The following is a 21,726-nucleotide window of genomic DNA, read 5'->3' on the forward strand; positions in this document are numbered from 1 at the left end:
CAGAAGTAAAAAAAATCATAAGCAGCATGGAGAAGATAAATAATGAATGCTCGTTCCCTGCCTTTTCCAAAATAAATATTGGGAGGCACTAAATGACACCAGCCAGTGGCAGGTTCAACACAAATAAAAGGGATTATTTCTTCATGCAGGAGTTAAACAAGCTGTGAAGTCACAGTCCCAGAGTAGAGCAGATGCCAGGATTGCATTTGGGTCCAAACAAGAATTAGAAAAATGGAAGAGAAATCCATCACAGATTATGGGTCTTGAAGGGAGATGCTTTTCAGAAAGCCCTTGAACCTGAGATTGTGAGGGACCAGAAGCATATCCTTAATTATCACCTCAAGGAATCCACCTGCTTTTTAAAATCTTCCCTATGTATTTGCCCTTGTCCCGGGCCAGATACCAGAAAAGACGATCTCTGGGGTCTGATCCAGCACTGACTTATTTACAATTTCAACTTCCAGCTTCTGTGTCCAGATACTGAAGAAATGTCTTTATGTCAACAATTTAGGAGGTGACACAATAAAAGGTGTTAATGCTCCCTACCCACCTTGCCCATTTATATCCCAAGGCTGTTAAGGCTGAAGCATCATTTGTTATATGATGAAAGTACAGAGTCCAAATTTTTATTTTCAGGTATTCCAGAAATAACAAGAATAACTAAGCTGAGAGGCAGAATATTACCTAATTATGAGACAGTTTGAAAAAAACTACTGCTTTAATAATCACCGTACGTCAACAACACAGAATGTTTTCCAATTACATACTAAGTTCTAGACAGAAAAATCACATTTTAAATATGGCCAGCAAAGCATTTGGATAATTGTAAGCCTCTCAGGATGTTTCCTAATTACAGAAGAAACTAGTAATGAAACTCAGCTCAAAGTTCAGTACACAGGTAAAGTAGCTTATTAATCTAATGAGTCTGTGGAGCTGTTAATATTTAGTAGCTGTTTCTTGAGCAATGCATGAACTGATGGAAGTTACATTACTGCCCATAATGACATTGCTACTAAACTTTTATTACTCCCTATGCTCCAAAAAAACATAACGCTTTAATAAACTGTGAAACTTCAAGATGATTACATAAAAGTTGCTCCATAGTTGAAAGTAGGAGATGAAAGACTTTCCCACTATTTGTTAAAGTTTAACAAGTTTAAAATCAGGTGCTAATCTGCTGTGTGTACTTCTAGTATGAATAAGGAAGAATAAATGAAGCAGCGCTGATTTGTTAGGGCTCTAAATCTTGCTATTATATTCAATACAAGTCATCAACACAGCGTCTGAATTAATGAACAGAAAATTGGTCTGCTTAAGAGAAGAACAAATTGATCTGCATTATATTCCAAGCAAAACACTGTGATGTTTAGCTGGTCTGTAAGTCGTATTATCTTAGTCCTCAAAAGAATCAATGAATAATATTCTTGGATTTCTGTTTTGAAATGTGTGATTTGTTCCAGTGCAAGAGCATTTATTTAAATGGGACATACCTCAATCAAAGACGAAAAGCAATGCTGCAACCTCTGTCTGTAATGAAATCTGTCCAGCAAGCTGATGAGAATTTGCAGCCTGATTTATAGCTGTCACCACAGCTGATAAAGGTCATCGCTGCATCTCATTTTTTATACGTGCCTTTCTTTGGGGCTGGTGTTCAGTGTAAACGATGCTGAAAATTGTAACTTTCAGGCATAAAGCCATTTATTCCATTATATAATGGATTCCTTCAACAGCAGAGTTCACTTTGCCAACTCCTCCCCCTCTTTCAACTTCCAGGAAATTGTCTGGTTGGTAAAATATATTATGTGTCTGTGAGTGTAGACACAGATATGTAGTCACGCTTACAAAAGTGACTGATTACAAAAAGCAATTATTACTAGAAATAGCAGAGCAGCCTTGGTGCTGTATAGAGTCAGTGTAGAGGAATGGGGAGCCCTGGCAGAAATTTTTAAAAACTTGCTAAGCAGAACGGGTGAAATAGGAAACCCAAGACCAATGATATATTTGCAGTGTCAGAGCTTCCAGCTTCTTTGTACACATCTTTCTTAATTTCAGTCAGGAAATATGCACAGAGAGAAAACAGATCTAGAGACAGGGAGCTCGTGTCCTTTGCAGTCGCTGAGCCCTTGCCAGGAACAGCACACATGTGGGTTTGCTTACCCTGGCAGCTCTGCCCACTGGCCTCTTGTTTAGGGTGAAACAAGACAAAATATTGGGATTTCTCTTAAGAGAATAATGTGTTACACACTATGGCCACAAAACTGCACTATGCAGGGTTTACATTTTCAGGTATGCTACCTGGACAACCCTTCCCAAGGTTTGACAATAAGAAAAGGCACGGGGTCTCTGGAAACCTGCCCCACGGGTGCTGCCGTGATGCTGAACCTGGAACTGGCAGTTCAGCTCAGGAGAAAGATCACGAGGCTGCCACTGGTATCATCTGAGGGCCCAAATTATCAGCTCAATATGCAGAGGCAGCCTAAACAGCCAACAAAATGCTGGACACCATCAAGAGAGCAAGCCAGCGTGGATCATTTGCCATGATATAAAACAAGGGAGGACAAAAATTTACGGACAACTGATAAACTGACAGATATTAAAGGAAATAGGCAGGATATACCATTTATCATCCCTGATGCAAGGCTGCCTCATTATGGACCACTAAAAGGGGCCAGGCTCAAGTCCAACATAGCATCAGCTATTGCCGTGCTTAGAGACCCAACAGTGGGCTAGAGGAGCACTTGCCTGAGACAACACCGCTTCTTTTTACTTTGCTGTGTGTCAGACTGGGCACCAGACTAAACAGCTCATCACAGTGGACAAGAAGGTCTGGGACAATTTTACCTCTAGAAGGAGTAAGTTTGAGTGCTGGCAGTGCAAAGAAGTTGAAGGAATTACACCCAGCTACAGGAACGGAGATTTGCATTAGCGTCAGTGCTCACGAATTTATGGCTGTACAGCTTCTCTGATGAGACTAAGTGAGTACACACTATCAGAGATGAGAGACTGGTTTATAAGATAATAGCAGGACCCACATGCTTTTGAGGAGAATTTTCATTATTTTTCAGAGATTATGGAAAGCAGAAAGCAGAACTATGTGATAAAATATGAGAAGAAATAAGAATTTAAATCCAGCTCTAAAAAAATATTTCTAATGAAATTGTAATTTTCTATCAGTTTAGCAACTGACAAAGGAAAAGCAGAGACAAAAAAGTTATAAAATTCACATGCAGCAAGTCAGCAGTAAGAGTCAGTGAAAGGCAGAAGGTAGTATCGAGACTGTTAGGACAGCTCCAGTAATTTAGAGCCACAGACTTAGAGGAAAAGGCAACTTCTCAAGTCCTGTAGTTTCAGATCAACAGACATGAAAGATAACTGAATGAGTCTCAGCCTGATGAAAGTCAGCGTCGAGGGAATTATTGTTCTCAATCCCTAAGATTAAGGAAGATTGGTGAATAAAGGAAATTTAAGTCCTGAAGTTGTTCTGAACCATTTCAGATAAATGAGCCTCCAGATACAAGCAGGACCAGAAAGGCTGGCTAACAAATTATGCTGTGTCAAGAGAGCAGATGGCAGCATGCCCCGCGGGAGCGAGCCTGCATCGTTCCCCGGGGACCGAGATCACATTGCACCAGGCCACACGTGCTGCTGGGATGGAGCTCTGCCGCTGGCACAGCGAATGTCATGGGGCCACCAAGACAGGACTGGCACTCTTTTGTTATTTCTCATCCCTGCTGCTGTAGGAAGGTCCTTGCTAGACCTGACCTTGGGTGTGACCCATGGCAGCTGGCAGGCAGTTGGCATCTGATGGGCTTTACAGTAGGGTTAGAAAACCTGAAAGAGTCCTCTGAGCTTTGCAAGAAGTGAAAACACTGTATCCTATTCAACCTGATGAAGACAATTACTGCAGCTGGAAACGAGTCAAGAGCCTGATGTTATCATCCTCTCTCTTCCAAAAAGAAAAGCTGTTGTAGGGTTTTTAATGACCCAAAGCAGTCAGGACTTTATAATTTTATCTTACATCTGAAGGATGAGCCTTCCACCAGCCCTGCCCGCCATGGTGTAGGGCATCACTCAGCAGTCAGCCATGCTGAGCACCCCTTTGCCGACATGATGGCAGCGCCTGAACCAGCCGAGGGTTTCTTGCACTCCTCCCAGGCAAGTATTGATCAGACAGAACTGGTTAGCACTTACCATCTAACAAGATAATGGGCAGGAAGGCTGCAACACTAGGACAGACGTTTTTTCAGACAGAGTTGGTATTTTCAGACTGGCAGTGACGTGTACTATAATCGTATTCATTTGGAAAAATATATGAGGATGAGGCAGTGGAATTAAAATAAAAAAAATTCTTCCACTTGCTTAGCATCCCAACAAGTTTTCTGAAGGGCCAGGTGAGCCCCAGCACAGTGGATGGAGACCAGAGGTGGGAAAAGGAGTGGGTGTACCCCTCGGGTGGGCTTGGGCATCTCAGCCCTCACCCCCAGCACACACACAGCAGGGCCAAAGAGAAGGGTCTGGCTGGAGAAAGCAAACCCCGACTATCCAAGGCAGACCTGTGGCACACAGGGAAAAAAAATGCTGGCTTATAGTGATTACCCATGTTTGCAGGATCAGGGGAGGCTGCCAGTTTCCACTGAATGTATGTCTCTGTGGGAAAGGCATCACGACTGAATCGGGTATCCGGGCAGGCTGTGGGCTCGGCAGCGGGGGTGTTCGCTGCTGTGACTATCAGCATTCACACCTGCAAGGCAGCCCACGCAGAGCAGAGCCCCGAGGGGAGAGAGCAGCCCGTCAGAGCCAGGCAAAGCACCAGGCATATACATTAAGTACAATCACCCACACAGCTCACGTGAGCACCTTGCATGGAAAGTAACTGTGGGGGACTTGGGATTTCCTGTAAAGAAAGTGCTTTCTGAGTGACACAGGGGAGGGAATAGGACAAGCTGAGGTTAACAGGCTGCTGTGCGTGGGACCAAGACCTTAAAAAACCCCTTAATCCTGCCAGATGCAGCACAAACACAGGCCTGCTATCTTCAGAGACTGGTTTTGAGAGAGAGAGCCTGAGGTTTTGGGAAACAATGGAAGCAGAGAGGAAAATGACAGAAGAGGGTAAATTCACAAAAGAAATAAAAACTGTGAGAAAAAACCAGTAAACATTAACAAGAAGCACCAAAGAAGAGGAAAAAGGTTGAGTATGATATGAGCAGGGAGAAGGATGAGCACAGACAGGCTTAGAGAAATACTTATTTTACTTTGCTTTCATGAAAGGGGAAATTGTATCTTATTTAGTAGGCCTGCAGGATTACTCACCCACTTAGGACAGTATCTGCCTAACTGGAGTCACACACCTTTGCATACAAGGAGAGTGATCCCCAGGACATGCACTCCCTGGGGCAGGTATGGTTTACTCCTCAGAAAAGCATGGGGAATAGATGTTCAACTAATGGTAGGACCATGCAAGCTCCCTAACTGCTGTAGAACTTAACCACATAGAAGATCATGCAAAATAAAAGCACAATCAGTCCCTGATGGAAGCCTATTCAGGTGTCCAGACAGACACAATCCCAAATTCAAGTGGAAAAGAAAACAGTTGTGACAATGCATTTAATACTATGATCTGTTGTTCTTTCAAGACATGCTGCAGTGCATCTATTTGACATTTATAGCATGTCCCCATAAACAACTGAATCTGAAATTCCCTCCTCAAAGCAGAAGCCAAGCCTGTTTTGATACCGAGCTGCTTCCCAGAGACAAAAAGCAGGGAAGGCTTCCCATCCCCTGTCCCCTGGTGCTGCAGTAAGCTGGCTCTGGGATAACACAGAGAGAGGGAGGGAAGGAGCACAGTGGTGAATGACAATAAAGCCCATTTCCATACCCACAGCTTCACCCCACCCTCAGTGAGAGCTGGTCCTTGGGTCCTCATAGACCTTGGCACCTGTAACTTGTCACAGAACCCTGCTTTTTGTCTTCAGTCCACCTGCCCTCCACCAGCAAGTCCTTTTTCTTCAGCCTTGCTACTCTGCAGTGCAGAAAGAAGCAAGAGTCTGTTATACTTTGTGATGCTGATGCAAGGGAGCAACAGGGGACAGAGAACAGCTTGCCTTTAACAACATCGCTACAGCCTTTAATTCCAGTAGACAACTGAAATCCCATTTTTATCTTTCTGGCATTATGGGTCATTATCCTTTTACTGTTTCCAGCATTTTTTTTTTCACATGAGAGGCTGAAAGGAAAACTTCTTTAAATAGGTGATTTACAGTAATTTAGCTAAATGCTGCATAACACATTGCATTGGTACATTAAGTAAGTGCAACATGATAGAATGTGCCTTATTATGCAAGAAGTGGTTTTAATTGCTCATCACCTCAATGCAGGTGCACTTGGTGCACCAATAGAGCACTTTCACAGTAGTACTAGTAAAATAAAACACAATTATAGCTCAGGAAAATTCCCATATCAACATGCATCTCTAGCAGGCTTGTAAATTAACTTGACAAAAGCTCGAAGAAGGCTGAGTCCCAGGAAAATTTAAAACTATAAAAATCAGTAATGTCAGTCTGTTTCTCTTTTTTATGTAATCCCAAATCTTTCAAGATCCAAACTAAAAAAAAAAAAACTTTTTCAAACTCATTGAGAGAAGACCTCAGCACCAAGCCTGAAATCCAGGCAGAGCACACTTTTGAAATTTCAGTCCCAAATTTGAAACCAGGTACAATTCTGCTGCTGCCTCTCATTTGTGAGACTGAACTCTGCTTCAGAGAGCCCTAATCTGGGAACTCTGTAGGCTCAGACCACGGTTTAGTGGCATAGGCATGAAAAGCTGAAGTCCATGCGAGAAACAGAGAACTCCTTTCAACTTCAAATAACTTCTCTTCCCTGTTTCTACCTGCTTTTATAACACATGCGGGAGGGGAAGAGAGACACTACAATTAGGAAAAAAATGAATGAGAAATCCTCTGGAGTAAATCCATTTTGACTCCATCCAGGGCAAATCATCCCAATTACAAAACTTCTGCAAAATCCTAACAACGGTAAAAACATACATCTTGTTGCTTGCTGCCCTCAGTTTATCTCTCTGTGATGACTGACAGCAGCGAGGGGACTTTGCAGCACACTGAGCTGACTTTGGAGTATTCCAGAGCCGAGAAATCTTACTCAAAAATTCTCTGCCATCTTCTTTTTCTGTTCAGTTATGCTCATGCCGTGTGCTCTTCAAACCCTAGACGTTATAGCAGGAAAAGTGCAGATGACCCCTAGGTTACCTGAGTCCGGACAGCTGGAGATACCAGATTACACTGATCCCTTTGATTCCCTGCCAGAAACTTCCCACATTCAGCACAGGCCAATAGCAATTTAACCCTAAAAAATTAATTTCCCAGGAAATGGTCCCTGATGCCTGTATCCGCATCCCACATATTTTTTCCTGGTCTCACCATGTGTCTAAACATCAAAACAAAGCGCGGACAACAGGTAGTGTGTATCAGCTCATCCCAGCTCCGTAATGTGGCTGGCATGGGTGGCACAGCCCCAAATACACAGTGGCACAGACTTTATCAAGAGTATAAAGTCTCCAGGGCTTTTGCCATAGTAGCTGCTAGCTCATACGCGAGCCCAAGCTACCGTTCCTGCTTGGTCATCCCCACCTTGCCTGCTCCGTGCAGGTACACTTGCTCCAAGCACTCCCTTGTTGTCCCCCAGGCCAGTGCAGCATCGCTCAGCCACCTCTCTCTTCTCTGCCAAACACACCGTGTCTTATCTGCCTCATTTAGTTCAGCTTCACACAAGGGAGTGCATAACCCAAAGTGTTACACGTAAATGTAATAATCCATTTGACACTGAGAAAAAAAGGAATCCATGAATAAATTTTCATTAAAATGTGACCCCACAGCTTGCTTTCTTAATTCCTCTGTGCATTTCCTTGCCTCCTTCTCTTTGCCTCCAATGAAATTACACTTGTTAGTGGCCATGATGGAGAGGATTATTCCTTTTCATTATTATTATCATGGGCAGAATATAGAAATTTCTGTACAGATTGAATGAGATCTTTGTATATTAACAAGCAAATTTTCTCTGTATACAGCTCTGGATAAAGTTTTAATTATCTTTGTGTGCAATATTTCACGATCCCTTTTATGCTACTCTATCATTTCAGATGTTTCTGGCAAAGTATGACTGTGCTGAAGGCCAACTGTAAAAAGAGCCTGGCAGAGCCATGGCCATCACCCTGACTTCAGGCTTTTGAAAATCAAGGCAGATAAGACATAAAATCCAACATCCTACACGGTTTGGTTACTGGTGTGTGATTTCTGGTTTTGGACTGGTCACAAGAGGGCACCATATTACAGAGCCGATGGAAACACTTTCAACACTTGCAAAGTACCATTAATAAATAATTGAACGCGATGCTGGGCACCGGACCTGGCAAGGAACAGCACCTGGAGGGGAGCAGAGACTCCCCAACTCCCCACACCCAACTGCAAGGGAACCACCGATGGGAGGAGCAGTTTGCAATTATACATACAAGCCCATTGTTTTTAAACTAACTGATAAGGGAGTGAAAAAATTAGTGTCAGCTAAGTATATCGTTTTCCCTTAACATCTCAAATCAGTTTGCCTGCAGTGACTAGGCCAGCTCCTGCAGGGAGCCCCATACCAAATCCCAGAAAAGATTTCTGAATTTCTTATTTCACCTGCTCTTGTTCCTATTCCTCTCTGTGCCAAGGAACCAACATCGTGCATCATTCACTGCCTTGTGTGATGTTGGTCTTGAATCAGTACTCATTTGTTGCTAAGGGGGCAAACATGCTGATGCAGGTGCTGAAGCAAAAGAGCCGATGATACGAATACCTGGTTTAAGCGCAATGGATGAAAAATGGTTACAGCAAAAGAATGACTGGTCCTTTCTTGAATCCTGGTCAACCTTTGTCCAAAAATGTCTTCTCAGTGGGTTCTCAATGGGTTAACAACTTTCAGCAGATGGCATTAAAACCAAAGAATGCCCTTTTTCAATGAAAAGAACTTGACTTCTTCATATTTTTCTTTATTTTCTATATCCTTACATAGTTTCTTTGTTACTCGGGGTACTTTTTCTTTTTATCGTGCATTTCCATGCTTCTGTCATGGTCTTTATCCTTCTCTGGACCAAGTCTACACCCACTACAATCTATCTTTTTTGGATGGAGAACCCAAACTCACTGTAGTGATCAAGGTGATAATGTCCCTCAAACTGGATAAAAACATGCTATTTTCAGTATTGCTCTCTCCTGAATACAGTCCAATATTGTTTCCCCTAAAAAAGTTGATTGCAACAGAAACTTGGTTATATGTTCTCAGTTTCCTGCCCTGAAAGAAGGAAAGCAAAAACAAAATACGGCATTTTAATAAACCCTCTCATGTTTTTCATACTCATACTGTTCTGGCTTGATAATTTAGCCATGTTAGTCATTGAGTGTCCATTAGGAAAAAAAATCAGGAATATTACAATTATTGGTATATAATTCTACTTATAAAAATACCTTCCTTTGTGAGGCATTACAAATAGAAAAGAAATAAAGACTAAATGTCAAAGGTTAATTTGTTTTAAGGCCATATCTTATGCGTGCTACCAAGTTTGGTATCAGCTAAATGCTTCAGGGCAAAAGGTAATAGTAAACTCTCACAAATGCTGCCCCTGAAATTAAAACCTGGAAAAAGGAAAATACGGAACACATGGAACAATTATATGTACACATATACTCTCGGTGATACTTTTAAAAAAAGGTTTTAAGACATTTTTTTATGTCACAGTTCACAGCCCGCACTCCCACTGGGAAGGAGAATAAGGAAGTAAAAGATACCTCCAAATTATTAATCAGCACCCTGGCTTATGCACAAGTCTTCCAAGAAATATGTCTTGTAAAATGACTCAGTCCATCAACCGAAGCAATAATAAAGAGCAGTGAAAACAGCTTCACTGGCCCAGCGTATGTGCATTAACCCCATTACAGTGTGGATGGACCAGCTCAGCAACCGCTGGCTCCTCTCTGCTGATGCTACCAGCTTGGATGAGCAACCAGCGCCAGCTGCAGGAGCAGGTTTTGGGTATGGGCTCTTGTCCACTAGAAAATAGGAAAATTGACTGCTGAGCAGAGAATAAGTGTTTATTAGGGAGATAATAAATTAGACTATCGGAAAAATTTCTGGACACTTTGTCCAGGCAGAACTGATGGATTTTATATGTTTGTACAAGTCTTGCTGGCTTTTCTCAGCCCACCTGAAGGTACCATGGTATTCAGATATTCCTACAGTCCATGCACGGCAAGGCCAACATTTCCAAGCAGCACCTGGACTGACTTACTCTGCATAAATGCCCACACTGAACGTAACTGCAATGAGCCCAAAGTTTCTTTGAACTGCTGGATTTACCACCCCTGCAATGTACAGCTGATTTTTTTACAAGGTCCAATGCATACCAAAATAACCATCATTTATCCAGTAGATCCAAAATTTTGCCCTTTATGGGGAAATTGTTTCTGAGCTGAAACTTTTTCTTCTCTCCTTGGCTTGAGCTTTAAAATTTCCCACTGCCTTTTTACTAGACTTTGTTTACCTTTCTTCCATCCATGCCATTGTAATCTGCCTTCCCTGGAAAGTGAAAATGCTTTGAAGCTGATTATCCATATTTTGTGAATTATTACAAATCTTAAGCATTGACAAATCAGGTCTAAGGCTTCAAAAGAACCTGATATTTTAAAAATATCTTTTCTAGTGAAATTAAACATCAGATTCTTTTCATTTACCTTCCAAATATGTTTAGCTTTTGAAGGGCCGTTTAGGTATAATTTTAATAATGTCTTTGAGTACTAAAAATTTTAAGATTTATTTCATTCTCTTTTTGAACCAAAGTAAGTATTTTTGTAAGTCACTTGTCCTCAGAAGCCGGGACTTTAAGTCAAGCAGCAAAATGAAAATTTGGCATCATATCCAGCTGGCAGTGTTGTGAAGGCAAACCCCCTGCACAGCCATACACAAACCTGGTTACTTGTTCAGCTCTTTCTCTCCATCAATCAAATGTTCTAGGGAGTTGTTTCCCACTCTCCTTTTCCTTGCATTTTGTTTTCCTTCTTTCATTTCTTCACACTTGTTGTCTTACCTTGAGTTTCTCTTCCTGCTGGGCATGAGACCAGAAGAGGCTTTTAAGAGGTGTTATACTCTGATAATCAGGGATTGTTTCTCAGCATGCATGGCCACTTCTGTCTCGGGATCACTTACAGGATCACCTTATTTTCTATCAGAGATTATTCCCCGTTACTGACAATGGAAAGAGATGGCAGCAAAGTAATCACTTTTAAAACTCAGGGCATGTGTATAGACCCAGTGCTGGCTTCACGTAGAGCTGTGAAAGTCCTGCTGGGGACCTATATTGCAGTATTTTATGGCATCGTGATCACTCAGTGGTATAACTTGGTACCAGGACCTATAGATTTTAACTCTAACACAGTGCAAAATCTTTTGGCTTTTCTTTGGGGTCAAACAAATTATATTACATGCATGCACTTGCCTTAAAGTGTCATGAAACTCGAATAATTTGAACACATTTGAGAAGCCAGCCCCAAAACTTCCGTGTAATCCTTGTGTGTAGTTCCCGTCCCATCCTCTCTAAAATGATATATTAGAGATGGAAAATATTCAGGAAATGACAAGGATGATCCAAGGTACTAATCTAAGGGCCACCAAGCAAAGCAAATAGGATCAAGCTCCCAAGTAAGGAAAATGAGGCAGTTCCTCATGCAACAGGTCTTAGGCCAGTGAAACTACTTGATGAAGGGCATGGTGGATGCAAGAGGCTCTGGAGGACACTTGGCAGGGGACTTGGAAGAGAAATACATTTGGGGTTACTAAATAGAGAAACTACAAGAGGATCTGGTAATTCCCTAACCTAAAAAGTGTGTGAAGCTCACTGTGCTCTTATTCATCCTTGTGCACACACATATTGCTTCTCATGGAAACAGGATTTTGGGCTGCGCAAAGTTTTGGTCTCTTCTGCTCTTAATTGAATTTTCACCGATGTGAGATTTGTATATCTACATTTTAAAGTATAATTATATTCCCTTGAGCAGTGATAATTATCTCATTCTAAATTTCTTTTAATTAATTATATAAGTACTGGTACTTATATAATTGGTACTATTTCTGGTACTATTTCTTGTAAGAAAAAAAAAGTATTGTTTCTTCTATGTTCAACAGCTTAATACAGTCAGGAGATCCAAACTCACCAGAGACTTTCTTTCTTAGATAAGTAAATCTTTGCCTGCTAAATTTTCAATTACAAATATCCGATACAAAGTTTAATCACCAGAAATACAGTATTTCCCATCTCCAAATTATGAAATTATGGTATCTCAGTGTATATTTATTTAATGTTCATTGAAAGGAATAAGTGGAAGAATACATACTTGTCCTTGTTTCAGCTGGGATAGAGTTAATTTTCTTCAGTAGCTGGTATAGTGCTGTGTTTTGGATTTAGTATGAGAATAATGTTGATAACACGCTGATGTTTTAGCTATTGCTAAGCGGTGTTTACACTGGCCAAGGACTTTTCAGCTTCCCATGCTCTGCCAGGTGCACAAGAAGCTGGGAGGGGGCACAGCCAGGACAGCTGACCCCAACTGGCCAAAGGGCTATTCCATACCATATGGCGTCATGCCCAGTATAGAAACTGGGGGGAGTTGGCCAAGGAGCAGGGATCGCTGCTCGGGGACTGGCTGGGCATCGGTCAGCAGGTGGTGAGCAGTTGCATCACTTGTTTTTCCTGGGTTTTGTTCGTCTCTCTCTTTTTGTTTTTTTCACTTTCATTACAATTCATTGTTGTTATTATTATTATTTTTTTTTAATTTTATTTCAATCATTAAACTGTTGTTATCTCAACCCATGAGTTTTCTTACTTTTGTCCTTCCAATTCTCTCCCCCATCCCACCGGGGGGGAGAAGGGGGAAGGGTGAGCAAGCGGCTGCATGATGCTTAGTTGCCGACTGGGGTTAAACCACAACAATACTTCTCTAATTATCCTTGCTAAGCAGTCCGTGCTCCATGTTCAGCAAGTGTCCAAGAGCAGTGGAGCAAGCTCAGGGAAAGCTACTGAGGTAGGAGAATGTGCTTTGCACCAAGTAAAAATCTTCAACAAGGAATCAAAGTCAAGCAGGGAAGTATGAAAAATGTAAAATTGCCTTGGTTTAAAAAAAAATAATTAAGCAAGTTGCCTCCTACAGAACAAAGGGCACCTAAAGATGGACTGTGTCAAAAGACATAAACCTTTCTGGAAATCTCTGTTGAAGGTATCAGTAGTATATTATAATCGGGATCAGCTGCTTAACAAGAGGCCCCAACACCCTGAAGAGCTCTCCTTTCTCCATCATCCCTTTACAGTCCTCCTTTGAACATGCTTCTTGCCCAGCATATCCTGCAATTATGCACCTCTTTTCTTCCCTCTGATTTTTCCTAGATGCTAATTTCCTAGATAGTCCTTTCCCAAAACTTTTCCAGCCTTACAGCAGCATGATTGTTAGAAAAACCTCCGGCAAGTTCATGCAAACCCTTATTCTTGATCTCCCTTTCCTACAGTTCAAAACTGAATTCCCCACCTATCTGCCCATATTTGCTTAGCAGTGCCGGATCTAAATGAAATATATTTCTTACTCCCTCCCAAAGCAACCCTCCACATGTTGAGACACTGCCAGCCTCCTGTGCAAGGGAGAAGACCACCACCCACTGCTGCACCTTGCTTGCTCCATCACCTGGGAGCCAGGTATAGCTTTCCTTCTTTCTCTCCCTTCTCTTTTCTGCGCTATACTCCTCTGAAAAAGCAAAGGAAAAAAAACCCAAAAACTTTATTTTAGTACAAATTCAACCAGCCGGGCTGCAATTATGCCCATCCTTTTAAAGGCTTATCAAAGGCAATTTCTGTCACAGCAGTTCCCCCTTCCTCAGGGGCTGGGGCCAGCTGGGATCTTAGGGTTACCTGCTTTGCAGGTGTCAACCGGGGAAGCACATCTAGCAGTGTCACACTGTACCTCTAGTTGTTCACATGGATTTTTCACTAACACCCACTGAGAGAACACCTAATACCTGTCCCAGTTAAACCGCTGTAAAACCAGTGCCTTTCCTTCGGCTCAGAGAGCAGCTGATTTTGATTTCAAACCACTTTGAAAAAGATGAAAAAAACCAGATCCTTTTTTAACTGGATTCAAACTGTTAAGCACGTAGGCAGAACTGCCACGTGCATTTCTTTTCTTCCAGCAGCAGAAACACTGCTGATGTGAGCTGCATCTTCAAAAGTCCCCCACAGATGCAGCTGCTCCCCGTGGCAGAGTGCTGTTTCCTTCCCGTTTCCATTCCTGCTGTTCTCATTTTTTTTAATCAAAAGGCTTCCCCCTGTGAACTGGGTGCAGTTGCAGTATGTCTGGCTGGCTGGCAGGGTAAAAGGACTGTATTTAGCAGATTTGCATTAGCCACCAGCAATACAGAGCAGGGAAACGCCACTGTGCACCTTCGTGCGACATAAAGCACGATGATGGGAAGGAGCAAAGGAGGGCAGCTTCTACCTAATTCCCATGGATTTTTACCTCAAATCTGCAAACAAATATAACACACAAAGGAGCCCAAGTGGTCCTAGTTTCCACACCTCTTACAGCTTCAAATTATTTCCCAGAGCTGCTCCTCGCTAGCAGACACAGCCACGGCAGGAGGCACCACCTTGCTTCTGAGTTACTTTGAGAGAAAAGCACTAATTTTAGTGGAGCCAGGCTTGAAAGGGAAATGGGGAATCTGTTTTTGCTAATGCCCATAAAAAGTATAGGAAATCAGCTTGCTGGTCCAACACGTGAGAGTGTGACCATCACATCATTCCCTGCAGCGGGCAAGTATTTTTCCTGTTCCTTTTAAAAAAATCAGTGGGAACAGAATTAGGCAGTTACAGGGAGTAGGTGTTAGTAGAACCCAGACAAGAAGGAAAAGTGAAGTCCAAGGACATCTCCTGCCTCTTCCAGCCATCTTTGATTCACTAATTGTTCCCTTTGATACTACCCTAGCAATTGAATGTATTTTCCAGCTCTTCATCATCTTAGGCCATTAAACCATTTCTCAGGCAACATCACAGTACTGACTTCCAGGCTCATTTTCACCCTTTGCACAATGCCAGCTCCCGCTCTTCCTTGCACACCATCAGGATCCTCCCCATCTGCCTGGGCTTCTCCCCCAGGTGACTCTGCAGCCTCTCCTCCCTGTGCAGCATCACGCTGCCAATGTCCTCTTCATCACTCGTTCCCTTTCATCTCACTTCTCCCAGGTGACCTTCATGCCACCGGCCCTGTCCCTGGGCTGGACTCTTCACTCAACCTGGCATGGTGCAGGGACGTAACAAATATGAAGGTATTGCATTGGACGTCTGAGGCCACTTATTTTGGTACCTCAGGAGGACATTTGACTCAGAGGCTTGACAGCAGTCAGTGACACACAGGGGAACGGTTAGAGTTCAGCAGGCTTTGAAGAAATTAGGTTACTTATGGAGGCTCTTAAATATAGGGTTAGGCACATAGGAAAATCTTGACCTCCTCAAGACATCAAACTCCTCAAAAACCCCAAACAAAGCCGCCTATTTAACCATTACAATGTTCTGCTTTTCTAGGGTGCAATATATTTCACAAACAGGACTTTCTCCAGTACATTTCTCTCTCCAAATTCAGAAGTGCTGCCCACGCCAAAGGATGATTTTCTCAGTCTAACAACAGCGCATGTGGCCCACCAGCCCCCCGGTGCTGCAGAGAAGCTGGGCACTGAGGCACTGCTAAAGCCAAGGTATAGAGCTCCTCCCCAGCTTGCTCCTGCAGACTGTATTAATTTTTAAAAGAGCCAGATTGATTTCTCATTTCATTCTCTCTAGCAGTAATGAACAAAACAGCTACATGGCAGAAATGCTCTCCTCCACGGCCTATTACAGTACGTTAAAAAGCCATTAATTCCTGGGTTTCCTGTCTTTCGTGAATAGGTTACTGTCACTGCTGAACCTAGACAATTGCCCAGCAGCTGAAAGGCAGGAGCAGGGCAACTTCTCTTCAGTGCTCTCAGAGTACAGATACACAGAAATCTCTGAAGAAGACGATCCAGGATGGGGTCTAAAATCAAAATTATGGTTCAAATGGTTTAACATTTTCCTCTCTTCTTTCTCATTGTGGCAGTCGTGACAGAGCATGAGCCCTTATCTATTCTGCTTTGGCAACATAGGATGTCACTTCATGAAGGCGTTTAGACTAATAATAGTAATCAACTGTCTCTAAAGCACATGGACACTTAAACTGACACCAACACTACCTAAAAGTTCACCGTGTGCTTATTTAACTAGCACCCATGTCTTCATGAATCACAACAGAGGGTTTCTAAAGGCCATCCCCAGCAAAACCTCCAAGTGGGGGTGTGCAAGCAGCACTGTCACACGCTTCCATGAAGTGCTAGACCAGAATAGCCTCCTTCAGTCCTTCTCCTGTATTTTCCTCTGGTCCACACACTGTTTTCTTTTAGAGCCGTGTCTTTACCTCAGCATAAGGTCACCCTTACGGCTTCTCGGGGTTGTGAGGCTCTTTGCAATTGGAGATGGAAGTTCACTGAAACCTTAAACACCGCAAACCAATGTGCTGTACTCTAGGTAACTTGCTGTGTGTCTTAGAAAATATTTCAAGAACATTTGAAAAGCCAGAGCACTCACCAAAATACTGCAAAACCAAGCTGCCATGAGGTAGGATATGAGGTTTGGCACACCAGAACTGGGAGTGGGACAAGTTTTCTTCGAACCATTAAGACCAGTAAACCCATTCACTTAAGCCTTTTTGACACATATTTAGAACACATTGAAATGAATTAACTAGTAGCTCTGTTTAGCAAGGTGGGCAAAGAAGCAAATATCCCAATAGAGTAACCCAATTGTCTTTATGCCTTCACCAGATTTACATTAACAAAACCACCTGTGAGCAGTTTCTAGCTTACATTCATTTAACATAAGACAGGAGCTGGGGCGAGTGTGTGGCCCTCATCTGGCAGCACCTGCGTTCAAGGGTGCCTGCACGGAGGTGTAGCTGCTTCCTAACACAGACCACGAACACGCAAGACAAGACTGCAAACTGCACTGCCCAAGGAAGATGACTTTGTTCCTCTGATCACAAACAGAAAGATGAGTTTTTCTCTCATGCCAACAGCTCAACCTTGCCAAGGGAAAGGCTCCTCCTGCCTTACAATTTGGATGGTCGCTTGGAAACAGTCAATCTTTTGGTCCGTGGATGAGCAGCCCGGAGAAGCCTGCATTCCAGCTAACCGTGTTACAGCTCTCTAGCAGGGCAATTTTACTCTTAAGGGCTGTGAAAGCAGCACCTTAACGCAAACCTTTTTCACAATGAAAAATATTAGCACTTACAAAGTTCTTAATATCTATGCAAAGCAAACTATAAATAATTCATTTACTCCACAAGCATCTGCATCATTTGAAATGCATCAATGCTTTTATCAATACAGCGCAATGGATTTACACTGCACAGAATAGACTTGCGGGCATTTGGGCTGTCCAAGTATTGTTGATCTGAGCATTATTACTAAAGGTAAACTGAAATAAATTACCTCAGTTACTACACAATGATTTTTTTCAGCATGGTAAATAAAACTTATTAGTTCTAGGTCATTAAATTCAATATTAGACTTTAAAAGAGCCTAGAGATTCTATGATGTTATTAGTAAAACATGCAATAAAACATATGTGCTTCAGTATTAAAGATAAAAGAATTACTCTGTTATATTTAGATATTAGTTATTACTGCATTTTTCAGAAGGACTTTTGAGATAGATAAAAGCCTAGCTGCCATTCTCAGATGCAAGCTAGGCACGCAGTGGTTCTGGCTATCACTGAGTGGCAGGTTTCCAAATAACTGAGCCATTTCTGAAAATGCCATTCAGAGCCTTTTGCTAATTTACCCACTATTCCTCTTTGGAAAAGAATAAATATTATCTTGCCAGTGTTGCAGGTGAAGCAAGTGGGCAGGGACCTCAGAGACCAGGGCTTGATTTTCAGATTTTTTTTAGTCAACTTCCTATGACCCCTAACACATCTTTTGGTGTCCTGTGCCTCAGTGCTCCTTGCTGCTTGAATATATTGTGATCTTCATTTCAACCTTTATTCTTTTCATGTGGCTACAACTTCTCTGCAAGGACTGTCTTGCCATGTCTGGCCAGTGTCTAGCACAAAGAAGATGCGCTCCTAGTTAGAGCCTCCAGTCGCTAACGTACAGCTCAAAATCCTGGCAACAGCCACTGCTACATGCATTCTGTCTTGCAAGATGCCAACAGCAAGGCTGGAAAAACATCCTCCAAGAAGTAAGTAATGACGGCACGTTGCATCCAATCAATTGCAATAACCACGGGCAGTATATTATAGGCTGCTATTATGTTTTTCTAACTACAACAGCAGCCAAGTACTTTCAGTGTGGGCAAAATGTATTGTATTTGCCATTAAGTACAAAGACAGAAGATAAGCATAAGTCTCCACAAGTGGTGTATACGATTCAGTCTCTACCGCTTACTTTGACACTGGGCACGATGCTGCCTCCCCGTGAAAAATGAGGAGTGCTCCCGAGATGCAAAGGGGCAGGGAACCAAGAGCAGAGGGTCAGGTTCACAGCTGATAGGAATCACTGCAGCTCTGTGGGGCCACAAAGACAGCACTCATAACCCGACCAGTTTCTCAGGACAGGTCCAGGTAATGACTACAAATTATTGTTTTCGGAACAAATCAGTCGACTGAGCTGCTCTTCAGCACAAAATGCAGGTACCCTTCTTTATCCTGGTTTTTGTCCACCATTACAGGAACATTGAAGCATCCCATGGAGCTTTTCAGAAACCTGAGCTAAAATCCTGTGTGAGAGGAATTACAGGAAAAGCCTAGTAATTGTGAAGCCTAATTACAAAGTAATGTGGAGCTTGAGAGCAGAACTGCTGAGCAGTTAGAGACTAGACTAACGAGTGGCCCATCTGTCATCTGCAAGAGGGCTAACGAAAAGCCGGCACAGGACACTCCTGTCGGTGTATGGAGGAGGATATGTAAATGAGGAAATGTCCAAATACGACATTTAATATACACAGTATGAAATGAGCTGCTAATAGGAGCTCGCATGCATGCTTAGCATATGGACAACATAATTATAGTTGTACATTAAAAGGAAGTTCACAATAGAGGATGGTAACAGAACCGTATGGGGTGTGATCCACCAAGCAATGAGCAGAAGAGCTCAGGAGGAGGCACGGGATGAATGGGGCTGCAAAAGAGACGCAGGTCTTGATTCTTTGCACTTGGATTGCAGGGCAGGGGGATGCCATTTGATCACCAGCATAATTTCAAACTTCCTGTACTACATTGCGTTATACCTACTATAGTATACCATATATACTATACTATAGTACTATATACTATGCTGTCCTGAAGAGTGAAACCTTCACAATAAATCCAGCGTTTACTTACACTACAGGGCAAATCTAAGCGATAGCAGGCCCTAGAAGTGGAACTAGAAATAAACTCTGGAGCAGTCAGTTCTGGTATATGAATGCGTTGCTCACCTCCAAAGTGCTCTTAACTGAGTCAATGACAACAATGGTCAGGGCAGTAGAAGACAGCAGCTAGTTAAACAAAATATTCTTTACTCTCCCTAAACCACTGGATAAAAATGCAAACTGGAATTTGAAATTACAGTGGCATCGTAGAAACTGTAAGTGGTTCAAAGTTTCATCTTTGGCACATCTCTCACTTCGTGCAAGTAAATTTAATTGCAATTCCAATAAAAATGACGCAAACATATCCACTAACCAGCTACGAGTTGCGATTGAAAGTTTAGAGAAAGCCTGTAATCTTTGCACTGAAAGTGTAGTTATGCCAGCTTTGAGACTAGTTCTCTTCTCTTTTTTTTTTTTTTCCCCCTAGCTCCTTTGAAATCAATGGAATGACAGAGCTATCGATCAGAAATACGTTATTTTTCCACTTGCCCACTGCAAATCAAGAAAATGCCTAAACATCAGCTCATCCCATCAATTTCAGTGAGCTTTCAGCATATTTTTCAGTGCCAACCTAAATAGAAATACTTTTTTTTTTTTTTTTTTAATTTTAACACTTGCTCTAAGACTCATTCAAATCAAAGGAAAGACCTTGCTCCTTCAGAGGGTTTGAATCAGCCCCTCACTTACTGGGAAGAACACAGATATTTTACTGACTGAACTCTTTTGGAAGCAAATCCCTTAGATGATTCAAATACGCCTAAACATGCAACATGTTTCATCTTTGGTGATACTACCAAACTCCCATCTTCTGCAATAACGAAGAGGGAAAGGAAGGAAATACAGCTTTGAAGAACCAAGAGGACTGAATTTTGCAGATCTCTGAATGACTGTGATATTTTGCTATATAATTAATAGGAGAAGAATGGGAAGAAAGATAGACAACAGCTACCTATATTTTAACAATTGTGTGGATTCCCCACCAAATGTCCAATCATTTTGTGAGCTGACATGCAATCTTAAACATGCAATTTTTAAATATGCAATTTTTCTGCTAAGGCATTCCAGCACTCTTGTTATACTAAGTTTTATTAGTTTGGCTTTGGCATTTTCAGAGTCTTTCATTTGCATTCTAAAAACTGAGAATAGAGAGCAACAGCAATGTGTGTTTGGGAATTGGGTTACTGGTCTTTCATCTTGCTTATCAGGGACCTTAATCAAGATTTCACCACTTGGCCAGCTAGAGAAAGCTGTGAAAAGCAACTATAATGCAGAAAAGTAATTAATGTTGTAAAATGGCTTTGGGTCCTTGGATGAATGACATTGCAGATTAGCGTCTTGCCCTTAAATGTGAAGTCACCCTTGGGTAAATCTACAGAATCTGTTGGCTTCATAAAATTTCCCTATCAGTATCAGTGGTATTAGTAGCACAGCAACAGAACAAGCCCTTCTAAAATATCTATGCATGTTTGCACAATACTACTTTGTGCTTTGTCCTTTGCAGAAACAATATTTTAGTAATTTCAGATCAGGCAAGACTGATGTTAAATTGCACTGGAGTCAGTGAGAGTACATGGAAAGATGGAGATGGATTTTAAAACATTCAAGATTGGAGTCTTAATAAAAGTTTATATGGCAGCAGTATGCGGTCATAATTGGAAAAGCATGGGAAATACTGTTTTTTCACAGAAGGTTGCAGTTTTGTGGAAAATATGCCTTGCATCCATGTAAAGCTATACTCATCAGAAGGGGGACATTATACATAGCTCCATGGCAATACTTCATTCTCTGTTCCTGCAAAACTTTAATTCATTATAATTCCCTCATATTCTAGCAAATAAAGAAAATAGCAGTAAATGTCTCAATAAAACACCTCTTCCTTCATTAGGGCCATTAGGGATATCAGTGCTAAAAACAGGATGCTAGACAAATAATTCTGAATTGCAATGCAGCTAATATTTCCACTCTCCTTATTCCCAGACAGTGGTTATAGGAAGCATCATTGCCCAGAATATGCAACCTGAAAAAGAGCTCCTGCTCATCGGCAGGTGTGTTTGTGAAGGTGCGTATGGTCTGCAATCGCTTTCCCCTGTAGTTGAATCGGTGGGAGAAGTTGGAGACATCTGTGCTGAGAGCAGCTGGGGAACGTGTTAATTCAGCACTACCCTTTAA

At 42.0% G+C, this 21,726-nt stretch overlaps 1 protein-coding gene across 1 annotated transcript in view; it reads right to left on the bottom strand.

Moving 5' to 3' along the window:
• The window catches only part of DPP6 (dipeptidyl peptidase like 6), a 427,953-nt gene that overhangs the window by 152,973 nt on the left and 253,254 nt on the right, over positions 1-21,726 (bottom strand). The gene's annotated exons all lie outside the window — the stretch shown is intronic.

The sequence above is a fragment of the Ciconia boyciana genome, chromosome 2, assembly GCF_034638445.1.
Source record: "Ciconia boyciana chromosome 2, ASM3463844v1, whole genome shotgun sequence".
Classification (NCBI taxonomy): Eukaryota; Metazoa; Chordata; class Aves; order Ciconiiformes; family Ciconiidae; genus Ciconia; species Ciconia boyciana.